The following is a 17,372-nucleotide window of genomic DNA, read 5'->3' on the forward strand; positions in this document are numbered from 1 at the left end:
AGTGAGTGATTAATCGTCGTTGCCTTTTATTCCATGTATTCTTCCTCCTCCTCTTCCTCCTCCTCTTCCTCCTCCTCTTCTTGAGGAGGAAATCAGGACAGTTTCATTTCCCGGCAACCCTCCGGACCGAGCTTGGGTGGGGACGCCTGGGGCAAAGTGTTCCTGCAGCTTCTTCCACACGCCTCTCGCCATTTCCTCAAACGCGCCCCCCGGCGACTGTGGCCCGGGTCAACTCCCACGGTTCCACGAACAGGCCACGGAAGCCCGCGTGTCCGGGGCGAGGCTGCTTGTGCAGGAGTTTGCGTGCAGTCACGCCAAGCTTTCACACGACCGCCCGCCGGCCTCAGGCTCCGCAGCCCGGGGTCCTCTCCCTCCTCGAGGCCCGAGCCGCCCGCCGCACAGGTCAGCACGCGAGGCCGCCACCAGTCTCGCGCATGCGCCGTCCGCGCAGAACGGAAGGAAACGCCGGAAATGGCCGGCCGCCATCTTGAGGCCCACTGCCTGTCTGTGGGTCCTTGGAATGCCTGTACTGCCGCCTCCGTTTACCTCTTGGACGCGTTCGTTTTTCCGGGCCGGTTCACGAAAATAATTCCCTATTTTGTGCCCCAAATCTGTATTACCTTTTCATAAATTAAATTTCTTTCATTTTTTTTCACTCTGTGAAAGAGTGAGATCTTTTCACAGATCTCTCCAGCTTTTTACTTTCACGAACTTTCCCCTCTTGTCTACTGAACCCTCACAAACTCGTATTTTGGACTCACCCCAACAATGGGTTTCTGCAAATGCTGCTAGTTAGACATTTCTCTCATTCTGCATAGTAGACTGTGGAGAGTCCTGGAAGTAAACTATGTGTTTCAAGTCATAGTGGGGGTACAGTTGGATTTCCTGTTGCAATATGAACATTTATACTAAACACCAACCCAGTATTAAGAGTTACCCAGGGGTGCCTGGCTGGCTCAGTCCTGGCACATGTGACCCTTGATCATGGGGTTGTGAGTTCCAACTGAACCATTGGGTATAGACATTACTTAAAAATGTCTTAAAAAAAAAAAAAGTATGGGGCACCTGGGTGGCTCAGTCGGTTAAGCGTCCGACTTCGGCTCAGGTCATGATCTCACGGTCTGTGAGTTCGAGCCCCGCATCGGGCTCTGTGCTGACCGCTCAGAGCCTGGAGCCTGTTTCAAATTCTGTGTCTCCCTCTGTCTCTGACCCTCCCCCGTTCATGCTCTGTCTCTCTCTGTCTCAAAAATAAATAAACGTTAAAAAAAAATTAAAAAAAAAAAAGTAAAAAAAAAAAAAAAAAAAAGTAAAGAAAAGAAGAGAACTACCCAGAAACAAGATTTCCGCTTGGTCAACAGGCGAGGAATCTCAAGCAGGCAATCTTGGCTAGTATGGGACTGTAAAAATACCCCACTCATCTCCTGCTGCAGGGAGGGTAACTGGCGGAGCCCCTCAGTCACTGGTCTTGGAATCCAGCACCGCAATCTTGGGAAGGGAAGGTGGGCTCCAGCACTCTGGTCAGCCCGGCCAAAACCATCTCTGAGCTACACCGCTGAGAACTTCCTACCCACCCAGCCCCCTCTACCTCCCTGCCCAGGGGTCAGATCTCCCTGCCTACTCCAACTCTCTCCCCTTTCTTCCTCCTATAAATCTCTTGCATGACAATCCTGTCTTTGGCATCTACTTTGCAGGGGATCTGAACTAACAGGATGGTAGGTCATAAACACAAGATTACTCGGAGATGGATTGCCTCTTCCTTGCACTAGATTTGTCCTCCCAAGCGAAGGGACTCTCCTTTTCTCAAAAGTCACTCAAGGAAGGAGAACTTTAATTTATAACCAGCTACCACACCCTCCACCTAAGAGCCGCTCCCCACACCACTCCCTAATGGGCACAGCTCAGGCCACACCTGAACTGCAGCCCGACACCTTCCCAACTACCAAACAAGCGGGTGCAAGCACCCCCACCCCACTTTCCTCTTTCCCAAGTGTTATTCTTCATTTCCGGGAGTCAGTGAAGCTTATCCTAGAGACCTTTCTCTTTTTAGTAAGGCTTTATTACTGCATTAATAATAATTAAAGCAAATGCCTTGCAGAAGAATAGCATTTTTTGTTACTTTCTCAAACCTTTTCTAAAAAACATTGGCTCATTTGATCCACATGATGACCGTGACTGTAGACGGGACTAGCATCATCTTCACGAAGAAGAAACTGAGACACAGACCGGTCTCTGTGGGCGTCGATTTCCAAGTCTGTCCAATGAAGACTCGAACCCTATGACCTGTGAGTCCTCTTCTCCTTTGAAAATGGTAGGATTTTCATAATTTGTCTGATATTGCACAGTTAGTGGGTGTGAGATGGATGCCCTTCGGTGCCGGGCTAATTCTCCCATGCTGTGTTCTCTTTGCTGACGACAGAGCTGGCCGACGTTTACTAGCTGTCCCCGTCTGCCATGCCCTGTGCTGATGACCTACAGGAGCACTGGGAAATACCTGCTCAGCTCCCTCTCCTGCCTGCCTGGAAGTATTTAGGTTTGGCTTCCACACACACTTATCAGGAGCGGACACTACCCCTGCTCTGACAATGTACTCCTGATTGGCTTAATCTGATCAACATTTTCTGTGCTCCAGATGACAGTCCCTGGTCTAGGGCCCGGTCCGGGCCCAGGCCCAAAAGGTCCAACCGGGGTGAACTGGTGGAATCTGGCCTGGATCAGGGATGTAGGTGTACTCTCTCCTACCGGATATAAATCAGGAAGCGCTGTCTTTATTGCTCCTGGCAGCCTCTCTGTGGCCCCAAGGGGGAAAAGCCACAAGATTCTAGTTTGGGCCAATAGTTTTTAGCCGCTAAAATCCATGAAACGTCTAGGTTCCTAACAATGAACAATCAACATAGCCAAAGACAGATGAGGTCATTGAGACTCAGAGCTACTAGACTTTGTCAGGCTCACACTGCCTGTTTGGGGAGGTGAGGATTAGATTTCAACTTTCCACCAACTGACCCAGAGTTCTCCTGGCCTCAGCAAGTAGAGAATGCCCCCCGTGCAAAGATTCTTGAGAAAAATCAGAGTTCTAGCTGCTGCGCTGACCCCAGAAGTGTTTGAAGGGGAGGAAGGGGAAACTAGAAGACGCTTCCTTCTTTCGGCTTTCCAGCCTAAGACAGAAAGATGACAGGGCCCGAGCTGAGCATGAAGGTTAACACAGAACCAGAAACCTTTCCCTTCCCCCACCCCACCCTTCCATCAGGCAAAGAGCCTCTGAGACTGCCCTGAAGGAAGAAGGCGTTGCCTGCCAAGTTCCTGCCTACCTGGGGTCAGGGTGAGGACAAGGCAGGGAGGATTTGTTTGAACCGCTGGAAAAGAGGTGGGCAAAAAGGTGGCCTTGGGGCAACTCAGTCTTCTTGTGAAACAATAGCCAGAAATAAAGCACACAAATTAACGAGACACAAAACATTTACAAACGGAATAGCTATTTTGGCAGTATCAGACACGGACGGTTTGGTTAGCCCATTGGATCACAGAAAACATACCATTCATTTATTCATCAAGGATTTATGGATGAGTACCTTCTGCCCGGAAGGTGTGCTCACATCTTAATGGGGGAGGGGAGATGAAGGGAAACAGACCGTAACAAGTAAACAAACAAGATGAGTTCAAACTGTGCTCCTGCTCTGAAGGAATTAACAGGGTGATATGATAAAACGCACTTGGTCAGGCAGGAGGAGTCCTACTTTAGATACCGTCAAAAATGCCTGCCCAAGGTGACACATGAGCTAAGCCATAGAAATCTGAAGAAAAGCTGATCCAGACAGGTCAGAAAACAAGTGCAAAGGCCCTGTGGCAAAAAGTGCTTGGCAGAAAAGGTGGTCAGTGTGCCTGGAGTGTGGTGAGCTGACACTGGAGAGGAGGCCAGGATCCTATGAGGCAAGGCTTCGGAAGGCATGATGGGGGCTTTGTAAGGTGCCAGTGCAGCTGGAAATACCAGTCTGCCGCCATTCTTCTGCATATATTAATGAGCCATGGTGGATTCTCCCAATGGACCTCTGGGGTTTGACCCCAGGTTGAGTTTGAAATCTCCGAATTTAATGACCTCGGGAAAGCTACTGGAGTTTCCTCGTTTGAATAATCAAGGGTTTGAAGCCGAAAGACTTGCGTGGCGATTAGCTCCAAATCTCAGCATTATCAATTTATCCTTACAATCAAGAGCGGCCATTTACAAAACTGGCACAAATTTTGGAGGAAGCCCAGAATTAAACTGTCAGAAGACCACTGCATGAACGATCGATGTAGCCCTCCCCGCCCGGAAAAACCAATTACGCTGTCGGGCCAACCAACTCTTGTCGCTGCAGCCTCACTCTGCCCTTTATAAGAACTCAATCTCGAGCCTGGGTCTGGGTCGATCTGGGGGTTCCAGCTCATTTTCCGTTTCACAAACTCAGAGCAATAACCATCTTCGTGCTGATATTTACCGCGTTTGCGCCAGCCCTCCGCCCAGCAGCGCGGGGAGGTGGGTCCCCGCGGCCGAGTCCGGGGGCGGGCGGAATGGAGGCGTGGGGCGGGGAGAGGGACGCGCGCGGACGACCCGACAGATGGGCCCCGGGAGGAAACCCGGGAAGGCGTTTTCGGCCTCCTACTCGGGGAGAAAGGAAAAGCGAGTGACGCAAAAAGGAGGAAAGGGGCAGGAGGAGAGCGTGCGGGCAGCGCAGGGCGCCGAGGGCAGGCGCAGGAGGGCAGCGAGCGCGCCGCGGAGCTCGGCTCCCGGGGCGGCGGGCGACGCGGAGGGGAGACGGGGAACGCTGGCAGCGAAGTGGCGAGGGACCGGAACAGAACTCGGGAGGACGCCGGCCACGAAGGACCCGGCAGAGACCTCGCGCTGAGCCGCCAGCCGGGCGGAGCTGCTCAGGAGGGGGCCGCGGGGAGGGTGGGCACCGGGCCGGAGGCCAATGGGAGGGCGAGTCGGGACGGGGCGGGGCGCCAGGCAGCTCGAGGCCAATGGGGGAGGGGAGCCAAGGGCAGGGGCGGGGCGCCGGGAGGCTCGAGGCCAATGGGAGGGGAGTCAGAGGTAAGGGCGGGGCGCCGGGGGGCTCGAGGCCAATGGGAGTACGAGCTGGGCCGGGGGCGGGGCGCCAGTCTGCGAAAGGGCCAATAGGAGGCTGAGCCGGGGAGCGCGGGCGGCCGTCCTGGCCGCCGCCCGGGGAGAGGGACCCGGAAGGCGGTGGGGGCGGGGAGCCTGGCTGACAACCTGTCAAATCCACTTTGGGGCGAACTAGGTCACGCGCCTCCCGGAGCCAGGGCGCCCCCGCCCTGCGCGGCCCAGCGGGTGGCCCGCGGGCCGGCCCGGCTGCTTCCTCTTCCTGCCGGCGGTGGGGGCGGGGCGGGCGCCGGGACACCTGCCTTCCCGGCCCTGCGGCGGCCGCTCGTTTTCCCTCTGCTCCCAGGCGCTCGTCCGCACGGGCTCTCCCTGAGACAGTCGGGCCCACCGCGGCTCCGCAGTTGAAAACAGGGCCCTCCCGAGCAGCCCTGCAAAGTTGCGAACTCCCCACGGCGCCGCTCGTTCGTGGGGAACGGTGGCCCAGTCCCCGCGTTCGCGGAAGCCGGCTGCCGGCGCACTACTTGGCGCGGAAGGAGCCGCGGGCGGCGGAGGGATCCCGCGGGCCGCAGCACGGGGCGGTCGGGGCCGAGGCCGGGCCCCGCGGCGGCGAGGTGCGCGGAGCAGAGCCGGGCGGCCCGCCGCGCCGGTGCGTCCCAGTCACCTGCCCCCGCGGGAGAGCAGGCGGCTCGCGGGCCCCGGGCGGCGGGGCGGCGCTTTGTGTCTCTGGTGTAGCGGGTGGAGGGGGAGGCTCTGCCGGCCGGCCCTTGTCGTCACTCAGACGCTTCTCCCTGCTTGAGCTCCGACACGTAGTTCTCGAATTGTTTCCAGGCGAATGAAATGAAATAAAAGCCTCAATTAGAAGTCAGCACTATACAAGTCCCGGGGATTATAAATCTGCTCCAACATCATCATGTGGGATTTATGCCCTTGCACTTCTGCTCAGGCCATACGTCCATTTCTCTTCAATATGGATCCTTAATAGAGCTGTATCCGCCTTTTTAAGGTCTTCAAAATGGATGTTGATGCACACTCTCTAATTAGCAATACTTATGTTAATGTATCGATCCTGTTCTCCATTATTTCTCGATGCAAATGTGCTTAAAACTTTTGCATTGAATGGACAGTAAATGTAATGCTTTGTTTAATTTTTACTACTTGGCCATTCAAATTATGCTAATTTCCCTCCAGAACTAGGTGATGCATTGTTTTAGGTAACAATGACCCAACTCCCCTCCTCTACTCCCTGATTGTATAAAATCGAAGGGTAAAATGTAGATTGAAAACCCTAAAATTGGAACGCAAAATTTAAATTATGGCCATAGTAATTATGTGAAGTGTGTCCTTGCAGCATTACAATGGAATGGAACAAATAAAAACATTGCCTTTTCGTTCAAATATTTCTTTAAACAAACGCCGTATTTCTTAAATACATGCAAGCATTGTGCTTAAACATTTGCATATGTCTAAATGGAAAACATTGTGCTCATTTTTATTACTTTACCAAAGGCGTATTTCATCAGTAAAATACGTTTATTTCCTTTTAAAGTCTAGCCTTTAAATGCGTTTTAGCTACCACTTGGAGAAGAAAACAATATACTAGATCGTCTATGTATAGAGTGTAGAGATGTAATTTTTTTCCATTTACGAGTAACATGGTCATCAAGAAAAAACTGGATACAATGAAAAAGTAAACTGTTCTCTAAATTCAACATAGATATGAACTTACTCGTTAATTAGCTGTAGGATTATAATTGTTGAAGTACCATAGTTTTTACTCTGTAATACAGTATTATCAACAAAAGTTTGGGATAGATGTCCAACTTTTTGATATAAATTTAAATGGAACAAAACAACAAAAGACCGTTGATAGGTTTTGTTATACCTAATTCCTCACTCCTAGCTAATTTTCCAAGGGGCATAGTTCTCTATTTTGACCAGTTGGCAACCTAACAGGGTTAAAAGATTCTAGCCCTTTTTGGGGATATAAAAAAAAGTTATCTTCCCTTATTTCCAAAGTTTTGTTGTCAGTTCCCACTGAAAGGTGTGGGGGTTTTTTGTTATCCTTTTAATGCTAATTAATAGTCACTAAAAAGACAATAAAACCACAAATGTTTTTCTGCAATTAATAAACCACAAGATTGTTAATAACAGAAAGTCAACTTTCAGAACATAAGCTTGAATTGCATATCCTCACACAAAAATTGCATGCTGGAAGTTAGCCATTATACCTATTATATTACATTAATAAGTAAAAATGGAGATTTTTAAAGTCAAAGTGCAATACTAAAAAAATCATCTTGCTACTTTGGGGTATATTTTCACTCATTTAACAAAGGGCTCAAAAATGTTTCTTAACATGAGTGTTTTGATACAAGGCTTCACATCGCTTTTTAACTTCTGATTTCATAAAAAAAACGAAATCCTTCCATTTCTCTTCTCTTCAAATATGAAAATTAGAAACATTCTGCCTTAATTATCTCTTCTGTTATATCCCTTGCTAGCAAATTCTTTTGGAATCGATTTGGGAAATTCATTAGCTTTATAAGTGGGGTTACTGTTTTCCCTAAACACTTCACATATAATTCCTTACAGGAGGATTTTTCTAATTCTCTACCAACATGTGTTGGCACAATTTTATTTCTCAGTTGGTACTGCATTTCCTGGACTAGAAGAAAACAGCAGGCAACCTCTTTACTTCCTTTGGGGAGGAGGGTGGGTGGCTTTACCCCAGGGTAAAGACATTCTCATGGCAGCTTAGCCTGGACTATATGATTGGAAATTCAGCTTGAACCAAAAGGGGTAAAAGATCCTGTGAACGGGAAATAAATATGCCTTGAGTTAGAGGTTGCAAACCAGTGGTCTGCAGATGTGTTTGTTTGCCTCTGACAATGTTAAGGAAGTTTTTAGTTTCCAAGATTTCAAAAATGGGAGACTTGAGATTATAGCTAGTTTCTTGTCTGGTTATGTGCTGAGATAGCTGACTAGTAAGATGCCCCCTTTACACAGGGTATACATTGGCTCCCCTGGGCTCAATGCAATCGTTTATTCTAGACATCTGGCCACTGGAGGAATCTGTGTTTGGGATACCTGCTCCAGGTTCTATAAAATTGTGAAAGACATCGTCACAGAGTGAAGGTAGACTTAGGAAGAAGGCATGATCCTAAGTTTCTAAGTAAATACGATGAGCTCAGAAATGAAAAGTCACTGGAATTATATATGGCAACTGGATGTATCCCATTATTTCTCATATCAGTCCCCCGGCACAAGGAAAAGTCAGGTTGTATCAAAGAGGAAAAAACAAATTTTTTTTTAAAGAAAATGATGTTTTTGTGCTGTACTTTCCACTTGGAAAGGCACTGCCTTGATTCAAATGAAAATCACTGGAAATCTTGGCTAATAGAACCTAGGAACAGTAGCCAAATGTGAAAGACTGTGCAAGAAGAAGAGATTCCCCAAAGGGCTACAGAATAACAGTGATGATGATGATGGTGACAACAATGTCTTGACATTTTTGAGCGATAACTGTGTGCTGGACATTGTTCCAAGTGCTTTATCTGAACTATGTCATATTGTTATATTTTACTTTCCAATTTGCTACCCCACCTTCTTTTTCTTCTTGCAGCTACCTTGAGCTCTCTAAAACTCTAGATGAGGTAAATGCTATAATTTTGCTGAGCCTTAAGATGGCACTAACCTTTGGCCTTGACTGGTTCTGAGTGCCTGGATGTTCTTTTTTTGCGGCCTTTCCTTGACTGTACCCCAAGTTTGTCCTCCCTTAGGCCTCTTCCTGTCACGGTCTATGTGTCTATTCCTACTGGCACCAGACTTCTCACCTCAGCAAGAAATATTCTTGGGCAGAGGATAGAGAGAATCAGCCAAGGCTGCGGCAACAAATGTGGTAGGAAGGAAAAGAGGGATGAAAGAGAGAAATAAGACAGCACTAAGGACAGGGAAAGGGGGATGGACGCAGAAACAGCCACCTCACATCCTCTCCTCCCCATCAACATCGTCATCAAAACCAACATCAAGACCCAATGAAAACAGCTGCATCCTAGAAAAGTGTCCAAGTTTGTGTCCAGATAGATTGTGTTTGATGATTGTTGGGAGTATGAAGCAGACTGACTCTGTTGTTACATTCAGGTGAAACCCAGATACGTCTATGAGGGAAGTTTAAATACTATATGTAATCAACATATATAGATATATAATGTACCTTACATATTATCTAATTAGTATATAATTATCTAATTAATATATATAAATATATAATATCTATTATATTTTCATATAATAGAGTGTTTATGAAAGTTTTAATAAGATGGCTCAATACCATATTAGATGAAGAAAAGGCAAAAAAAGTTGTATATAAAAACATTTAGGGGGCACCTGGCGGCTCAGTTGGTTAAGCATCTGACTTTAGCTCAGGTCACCATCTGACGGTTTATGAGTTCGAGCCCTGTGTCGGGCTCTCTGTGGGATCCCCCGTCACCCTGTCTCTTTCTGCCCCTCCCCAGCTCATGTTTTCTCTCTCTCTCAAACTGAATAAATAAACTTTAAATAAAACAAACATTTCCTTTAAAAAATTAGGAGTTAAAACACTGCTTTAATTTTTTTTTGTTTGAATGTTTATTTATTTTTGAGAGAGAGAGAGAGAGAGAGAGTGTGTGTGTGAGCAAGGAAGGGGCAGAGAGAGAGAGGGAAACACAGAATCTGAAATAGGCTCCAGGCTCCGAGCTGTCAGCACAGAGCCTGATGTGGGTCTCGAACCCACGAACCATGAGATTACGACCTGAGCCGAAGTTGGATGCTTAACCAACTGAGCACCAGGTGCCAGGTGCCTCATATATTGCTTTAATTTTAATTGATTAAAGTATTACATGAATATGTTTAAAAGGCTAGAAAAAATGGCAAAATAACGGTGGTTCTGGATGTCCAAAAGTTTTCTAGTGACTATAAAGTCCTTATATAATCAAAAGAAGATGAAATAATTAAGAACCAGGGGGGAAAACTAAAAATCAAGCAGAGAATGTATTTAACTGACTTTTCGTTCTAGGAAAGAAACTAAAAATGACACTATTGCTACAGATGTTTCTCTCTCCAGATTTCAAAAATGGTTTCCAACTCTCTCAGGGGGACTGAGCAAGAGAGGACAGATGGCTGAGCAGAAGCCACTCCCAGTGCTAGAAAAGTAACTCAGAGTACATGTCACGCTGATGCCACATCTGTGATACCTGCTTTGAGCAGAGAAGTATGGCACATCCCGTTTTCCCCTCCTAGGGACTTGGAGCATATCGGTCCCCCATGCGCGTTGCGGAAGAAGTATATAGTCCAGAGCATCTAAGAAGGTGTATTAGTTTCCTAGGGCTGCCACAACAAAGTACCACAAACGGAGTGGCTTAAACAACAAAAAAATGTATTTTCTCAAAACTCTAGTGGCTGGAAGTCTGAGATCAAGGTGTGTACAGGGTTGGCTTTTTCTGGAACCTCTCTCCTTGGCTTGTGATGGCTGCCTTTTTGTCGTGTCCTCACATGGTCTCCCTTCTGTGTCTCTGTGTCCTAATCTTTTCTTATAAGGATACCACTCATATTGGATCTGGATCCACCCTACCGACTTCGTTTTAACTTAATTACTTCTTTAAAGACCCTATATCCAAATCGAGTCACATGCTGAGGCTCTGAAGGTTAGGACTTCAAGAGGAATTTGGGGGATGTAGCCCGTAACAGAAGGTGAGGAGCTGATCGGAGAAGGTGGTTCTTTGAGTGTGACACGTGGGTGATTGTTCTTGAATCAGAAGGATGGACATTGAGTTGCTGGGGTACTCATGAGACATGTGGTGTGTCTGGACAGGCAGACAGCTTTCAAGAGGAAGAGGCAACGGCTTGGGGACAGTAGAAGTAGTAAAAGTGTAGTTAGCTACGTTTTCAGAAACTTTTGGCCAGTTGGCTCTCCTTAAATTTTGTAATGAATGAAGAAAACCATCTTAAGGTCTATTTCTAGACAGGACTTTCCAGCAGTGTCATGAAAATTTACCTAAAAGGTTATTGGAAGGAAAGGAGGTTAAGAGAATAGCAGACCTGTTGAATATCCTCCATGAGCTTTTTGATACTCTCTTTTATTTAAGATATATGAATGATATCATGCCTGCTTGAGGGGATCTATTGGAAAGTAAATTTATATTGCCGGCCAACAATTTCATGCGAAGAACCAATGTCCCTCTGCCCGATGGTAACGAAACAGTGTGCACGCTCGAACGTTTCTTGCATTGTCCATATGGGAAGATGAAGTAGCCTTGGCAAGGCGAAAGAAAAAATGAGGACAAGTAGAGCAACAGCAAACAACGACGACAAAACAAATCCCAACCTGCCTTGCCTTTTTCTGCAGTAAGAGAATTCTGAGTTTGAGTCGGAGAACTCGATTTCATTTCGTGGCAGCCTCCGGTCCCTTTTGGAAAAGGTGAGGGTACATATGATGAATAAATAATATCATCATATTTCGCCTCCGTAGAAAAAACCTGCATGTGCAAGCAACAATCTCTTCCTCGTCTCGATATTAAATTGCTTAGCTGGACTAAAGCAAACCTTTAAAAATAAATTAAAAAAAACTGCTTGGCATCTATACTGGTGAGTATAAACACAAAGGAAATCAATCAGCATGCAAAAATGACATTGAGTCAACTTTGACTTTCTTTCCCGCTGGACTTCTTTTTACTTAGGCTTCGTGGGGATTGTATTTTGGGGAAGCCCTGAGACACAGAAAGCTTAAGGGATGCCATGGACCGAATTAGGTACCCCCCCCCCCCATCCCCACCGCCAGCCACCCACCCCGCCACCAAACTCATAGGTTGAAGCCGTGACCTCCCATGAGACTGTATCTGGAGCTGGGGCTTTTGGGACAAAACTAAAGTTGAATGAGGTCACAGGGTGGAGCCCTGGTCCGATGGAATTATGTCCTTTATAAGAGACCGCAGAGAGTCTGCTCTCCCCCTGCCATGTGAGGGAGGACCCAGCAAGAAGCCAGAAAGCAAGCCGTCACCTGTAACCTAATCAGTTGGCACGTGGGATGGACTCCCCAGACTCCGCAGCTGTGAGAGAATAAAGGCCTGGCGTTGAACTCCCAGTATATCGTATGGCAGCCCAGGCCGACTGGTTCCAGTGACCTGTCTAAACACCGGTCTCCTTTTCATCCTCGGGGGACTTCACCTTAATTGCTTCTCATTACCTTTTTTCCTGAAGAAATGATGCCCAGTTCTCCCAGGCTATAGTAAGCTGCCCCTCTCTGTCAGAGCACTTTTTGACGGACTGATCGATCGATCGATTGATTGATTGATTTAAGAGAGGGACAGAAGGAGAGAGAGGGTGTGTGTGCAAGTGGAGGAGAGGAGAGAGGGAGAGAGAGAATCCTAAGCAGGCTCCATACTCCGCACGGATCCCGATGTGGAATTCGATCCCACGACCTTGGGATCATGACCTGAGCCGAAATGGAGCATCAGAAGCTCAACCGACTGAGTCACCAGATCCCCACGGCAAAGCAGAAGCTTGGCACGCTGTGGGCAGGACAGGTAAATGCCCATTGATGAGCAAAGGGGCCTGAGGACAGTTTTGCTTTTCTGGTCACAATGAAGGGCATTATTAAGCAAGGACAGTAGCAAGTATGTATAATGTAAGTTAGGCAATTACCCTATTCATTCAGGAAGCCCAGGCTATCTCAGCATGATTTGGTTCAAATTCGAAATTTGAATTGGTTCCCTCATTAAAAACAGGCCCAGGGCCGCCTGGGTGGCTCGGTCAGTTAAGCGTCTGACTGAGGCTCAGATGGTGATCTCATGGTTCATGGGTTCAAGCTCCACATCGGGCTCCCTGCTGTCAGCGCAGAGCCTGCTTCAGATCCTCTGTCTTCCTCTCTCTCTGCCCCTCCCCCTCTCATGCTCTCTCTCTCTCTCAAAAATAAATAAACATTAAAAAGATATAAAAAAAATTTTTTTTTTCAACGTTTATTTATTTTTGGGACAGAGAGAGACAGAGCATGAACGGGGGAGGGGCAGAGAGAGAGAGGGAGACACAGAATCAGAAACAGGCTCCAGGCTCTGAGCCATCAGCCCAGAGCCCGACGCGGGGCTCGAACTCATGGACCGCGAGATCGTGACCTGGCTGAAGTCGGACGCTTAACCGACTGCGCCACCCAGGCGCCCCTAAAAAGATATTTTAAAAACCAGGCTCAGACTGGATAGAAAAGAGATTCTGCTCAAAGTCTGCTCACAGGTTCCACTTGTTAGTAGATGATGGTGGTTAACAAGCAAGGTGGATGACAATTTCATCGTGAAAAGGGTTCGGAGCTTGGATCTAGCAAGTTTGTTCTCCAATTTGGATCTCACTATACCTAGATGTGCCATTGGCTAATCACTTACTACTTTCTTTTTTTGTTTTTTTAACGTTTATTTCTTTTTGAGAGACAGAGAAAGAGAACAAGCTGGGGAGGGACACAGAGAGAGGGAGACACAGAATCTGAAGAGCTCCAGGCTCTTAGCTGTCAGCACAGAGCCTGACGCGGGGCTTGAGCCCACAAACCGTGCGATCATGACCTGAGCTGAAGTCAGTTGCTTAACCGACTGAGCCACCCAAGCACCCCAATCACTTACCACTTTCCACAGGGCCTGCCCTACATTCTTCTCTCAGGTGGGGTCGGGGATGCTGAAACAAGATAATAGAGTTTTCAAAAATCTTGTAACAATTTAAGAAAAAAAAGCTTTAAAGAGGTATAGTCGATGTACAAAATTTTGTATGTATTTAATGTATATCATTTGAGTTCGGACACATGCATGTACCTGTGAAACCATCACCACGATCAAGGTATCCATCAGCTCCAGAAGCTTCCTTGTGCCTCTGAGTGTGTGTGTGTGTGTTAAAAACATTTAACATGAGGGACACCTGGGTGGCTCAGTTGGTTAAGCGTCTGACTTTGGCTCAGGTCACGATCTCATGGCTTGTGAGTTCAAGCCCCGCATTAAGTTCTCTACTGTCAGCGCAAAGCCCACTTGGGACTCTCTCTCTCTTTCTCTCTCTCTCTCCCCACCCCTCCCCTGCCCCCCCCCCCAAAATAAATAAATGGTAAAAAAAACAACCAACCAACCATAAAAACAATTAACATGACGGGTGCCTGGCTGGCTCAGTCAGAAGAGCATGAAACTCTTGATTGTGGGGTCATGAGTTTAAGCCCCACGTTGGGTGTAGATTACTTAAATAAGTAAAACTTAAAAAAAAAATTAACACGATCTCTACCCTTTTAACAATTTTTTTTTAATTGAAGTATAGTTGACATACATCTCATAACAAATTTAATCCAGATGGATTAAAAATCTATGTCAATACGGGCCACCGCTGAAACCTTGACTTTGTGACCTGGGTCCCAGAGAAAGGGCACAAACGTCCCTTTGGATGACAGAAATGGATGCCATCCTGTCATCCTTCGTGGTGCTTTTCGTGGCTGCACCCAGGTCAGCCTTTGGCAAAACTGAACGGTCTCTTTTCATCCATGGTCGGCTTCACTCACAATCATTACGTAGGCAGAGGTGGCTCTTAGTACCTCAACGTGCCAAAAGGTGCTTCCTCACCCCCTTGGAGGGCGAAGTGCCTCCTTGTAGACCTCCTTGTCCTCTAGCCAAAGACGGCACCGTCCCTTCAGAACCTGCTGCCTTCAGAAACTCCTGCACCAGAAAATTAATAAAGGTGTTTGCCCATGAAGAAATCACTTTGGAAAAGTAACGACAGCATGAGTTGGAGGCCAAGTGTGGCCACATCCTGCAGCATAGTGACGGGAAAGAGCAGAAAAGAGCAAAGGGAGGAGGCTAGCTCAACTAGGGGCTAGTGAACCGACTGCATAGCCAACAGACAACTTATGGGCCAGGGTCTTCTCAAATAGAAGTAAGTTCTTTTTTATTCTGAAGTGTGTTTATTTATTTTGCGGGGTGCCTGGGTTAAGCGTCTGACGTCAGCTCCAGTCATGATCTCACAGTTTTTGAGTTCAAGCCCCACATCCAGGCTCTGCACTTTAAGTGCAGAACTCAGTGCAGAGCCTGCTTTGGGTCCTCTGTCTCCCTCTCTCTCTGCCCCTCCCCTGCTCACGCTCTCTCTCACTCTCAAAAAAAAAAAAAAAAAAAAAAAGTTAATTTATTTCTTTTCAGAGGAGGATAGGGGCAAAGAAAGAAGAAGAGAGAATCCCAAGCAGGCTCTGAGCTGTCAGCACAGAGCCCAACACAGGTCTCAAACTCATGAACCATGAGATCATGGCTTGACCCGAAATCAAGAGTCAGATGCTTAACCGACTAAGCCACTCAGGTGCTCCCCAAACAGAAGTAAATTCTGATCTGCAGGATCAAACCTACCAACCTGTTGGATTTCTTTTTTACTATTTTTCTGAGAGGTTAATTAATTACAGCTCTCCTAGCCTTTCCTGGTCAATGTACCTGGCAATCCCCAGGGTCAATTCTGCACCTACAGCAAAGAGTGTTTTCCTGAGGGATGGGGTAATGTTTTGGTAAAGCCAACCCCAGGATAGGGGCCAAAGAGGCCCAACTAGGGAATTTAATTATATAAAAGCATAACTCACCACTCCCCATTCTCTATTTTTCCTAACATGCATATGCAAATTCTCAGAATGAGAGAGAATTAAGGAAGGACGAAGGATTGAGGGAGGAAGGACTTTCGAGTATTAAACAATAAATGGCCTACTTTCTTGAGTCCCTACTTGTGGATCCTGTGCAGGTTCTAGCATTGGCCCATCTTTGTCTGTGTTCCCTAATAATTTTGTAAATTACGTACTGTTTGCCAAATACCCAACCTACTTTCAAACACTATTCAGAGCAGCCATTTTCTTTCTTTCTCTCTCTCTTTTTTTTTCAATGTTTATTTATTTTTGAAAGGGAGAGAGAGTGTGAGCAGGGGAGGGGAACAGAGAGAGAAAGAAACAGAATCGGAAGCAGGCTCCAGGCTCCGAGCTGTGCGCACAGAGCCCAATGTGGGGCTCGAACTCACGAACCACGAGATCATGATCTGAGCTGAAGTCGGACGCCCAACCGACTGAGCCACCCAGGTGCCCCAGAGAGCAGCCATTTTCAATTGTCAGCTCTACCTGGTGAATTCTTCAATCTACATTTCTTTGTTTAAAACCTTTTTTATGTTTGTTTATTTTTGAGAGACAGAGCACACAAGTGGGGGACAGGCAGAGAGAGGGAGACAGAGGATCCGAAGCGGGCTTTGCCCTGACAGCAGCGAGTCCAAAGTGGGGCTCGAATTTGCAAACCACGCGATCATGACCTGAGCCAATCATGACCTGAACCGATGTCGGACGTTCAGCCGACTAAGCCATGCCGGCGCCCCTACATTTCTAATTTTAACCTTCTCAACAACTCTTAGTCTGCATCTCCAGTATTCACTGGGCACACCCACCTGGAGGTTCCACCAAGTCCTTGGACCTGTTGGGCCCAGAAGGACTTTCTGTTTCCTTGCAAACCATCTTCTCCCGTGTTCCCTATTTCCGTTCACGCCTGGACCTCGGACGCTCTGGTCAGCTACGCTCTCGGTAGGTGGGTCTCAACTCAGCCACACGCTGGAAGGGCCTGGGGGGAAATCTTACCAAAAACTCCATGGGCCTCACCTCAGATCAATTATATTGGAATCTGTAGGGGTGAGATCCAGCCTTCAGCATTTTTTAAAAGCTCCTTAGGTGGTTCAGATGTGCAGCCAACGTTGAGAACTACTCATCTGGGCCTTGAGCGTCTCTGACTCTGGAGGTCACGAGTGCAGTCTGCGACTTACCCCTACAGTCTCTCAGGGATCTCTCTCCCCCTTTCTGGTCCTGGTCTCCTCCCTTCAGCTTAAGCGTCACGAAAGCACCTCTTGACCTCTTGTTCTCTCCCCTTCTACTCATGCCAGACAAATTCTCCCTGATATATGGTTCTGATCATATTAAACCTCATTTCAAAGCCCTCCAGCTGGCATGGGCCTCAGTCATGGTCACGCAGACCTCTGCCAGGCTTATGCTCACCACTCCCTGTAAGGAACTCTTTCTGACAGTCAAAGCAAACTGCTAGCCCTTCTCTGTCTCTGACCCCAAGTTTCCTGCCTCTGTGCCTTTGCTCATGCAGTTCCTGCTCCCTGGAACACCCTTCCCTCCATTCTGCACTTGTCTCCATCCTTGGCATTCGTCAAGAGCCTTCCCTGATCTTTCCAGCCAGGAACAATTTCTTTCTTCTCTCAATTGTCTTTGAACTTCTATGTCCCTAATGAA

At 47.4% G+C, this 17,372-nt stretch overlaps 1 long non-coding RNA gene across 1 annotated transcript; it reads right to left on the reverse strand.

Annotated features, from left to right (window-relative positions):
* Positions 1 to 11,181: 11,181 nt before the first annotated feature.
* On the reverse strand, positions 11,182 to 14,044 carry LOC122488558. Its single transcript, XR_006298646.1, has 2 exons — positions 13,726 to 14,044; positions 11,182 to 11,668 (listed from the first exon to the last, which is right to left on the reverse strand). It is a non-coding gene; the product is annotated as an uncharacterized LOC122488558 (long non-coding RNA).
* Positions 14,045 to 17,372: the final 3,328 nt, after the last annotated feature.

Source organism: Prionailurus bengalensis, chromosome A2 (assembly GCF_016509475.1).
Source record: "Prionailurus bengalensis isolate Pbe53 chromosome A2, Fcat_Pben_1.1_paternal_pri, whole genome shotgun sequence".
Classification (NCBI taxonomy): Eukaryota; Metazoa; Chordata; class Mammalia; order Carnivora; family Felidae; genus Prionailurus; species Prionailurus bengalensis.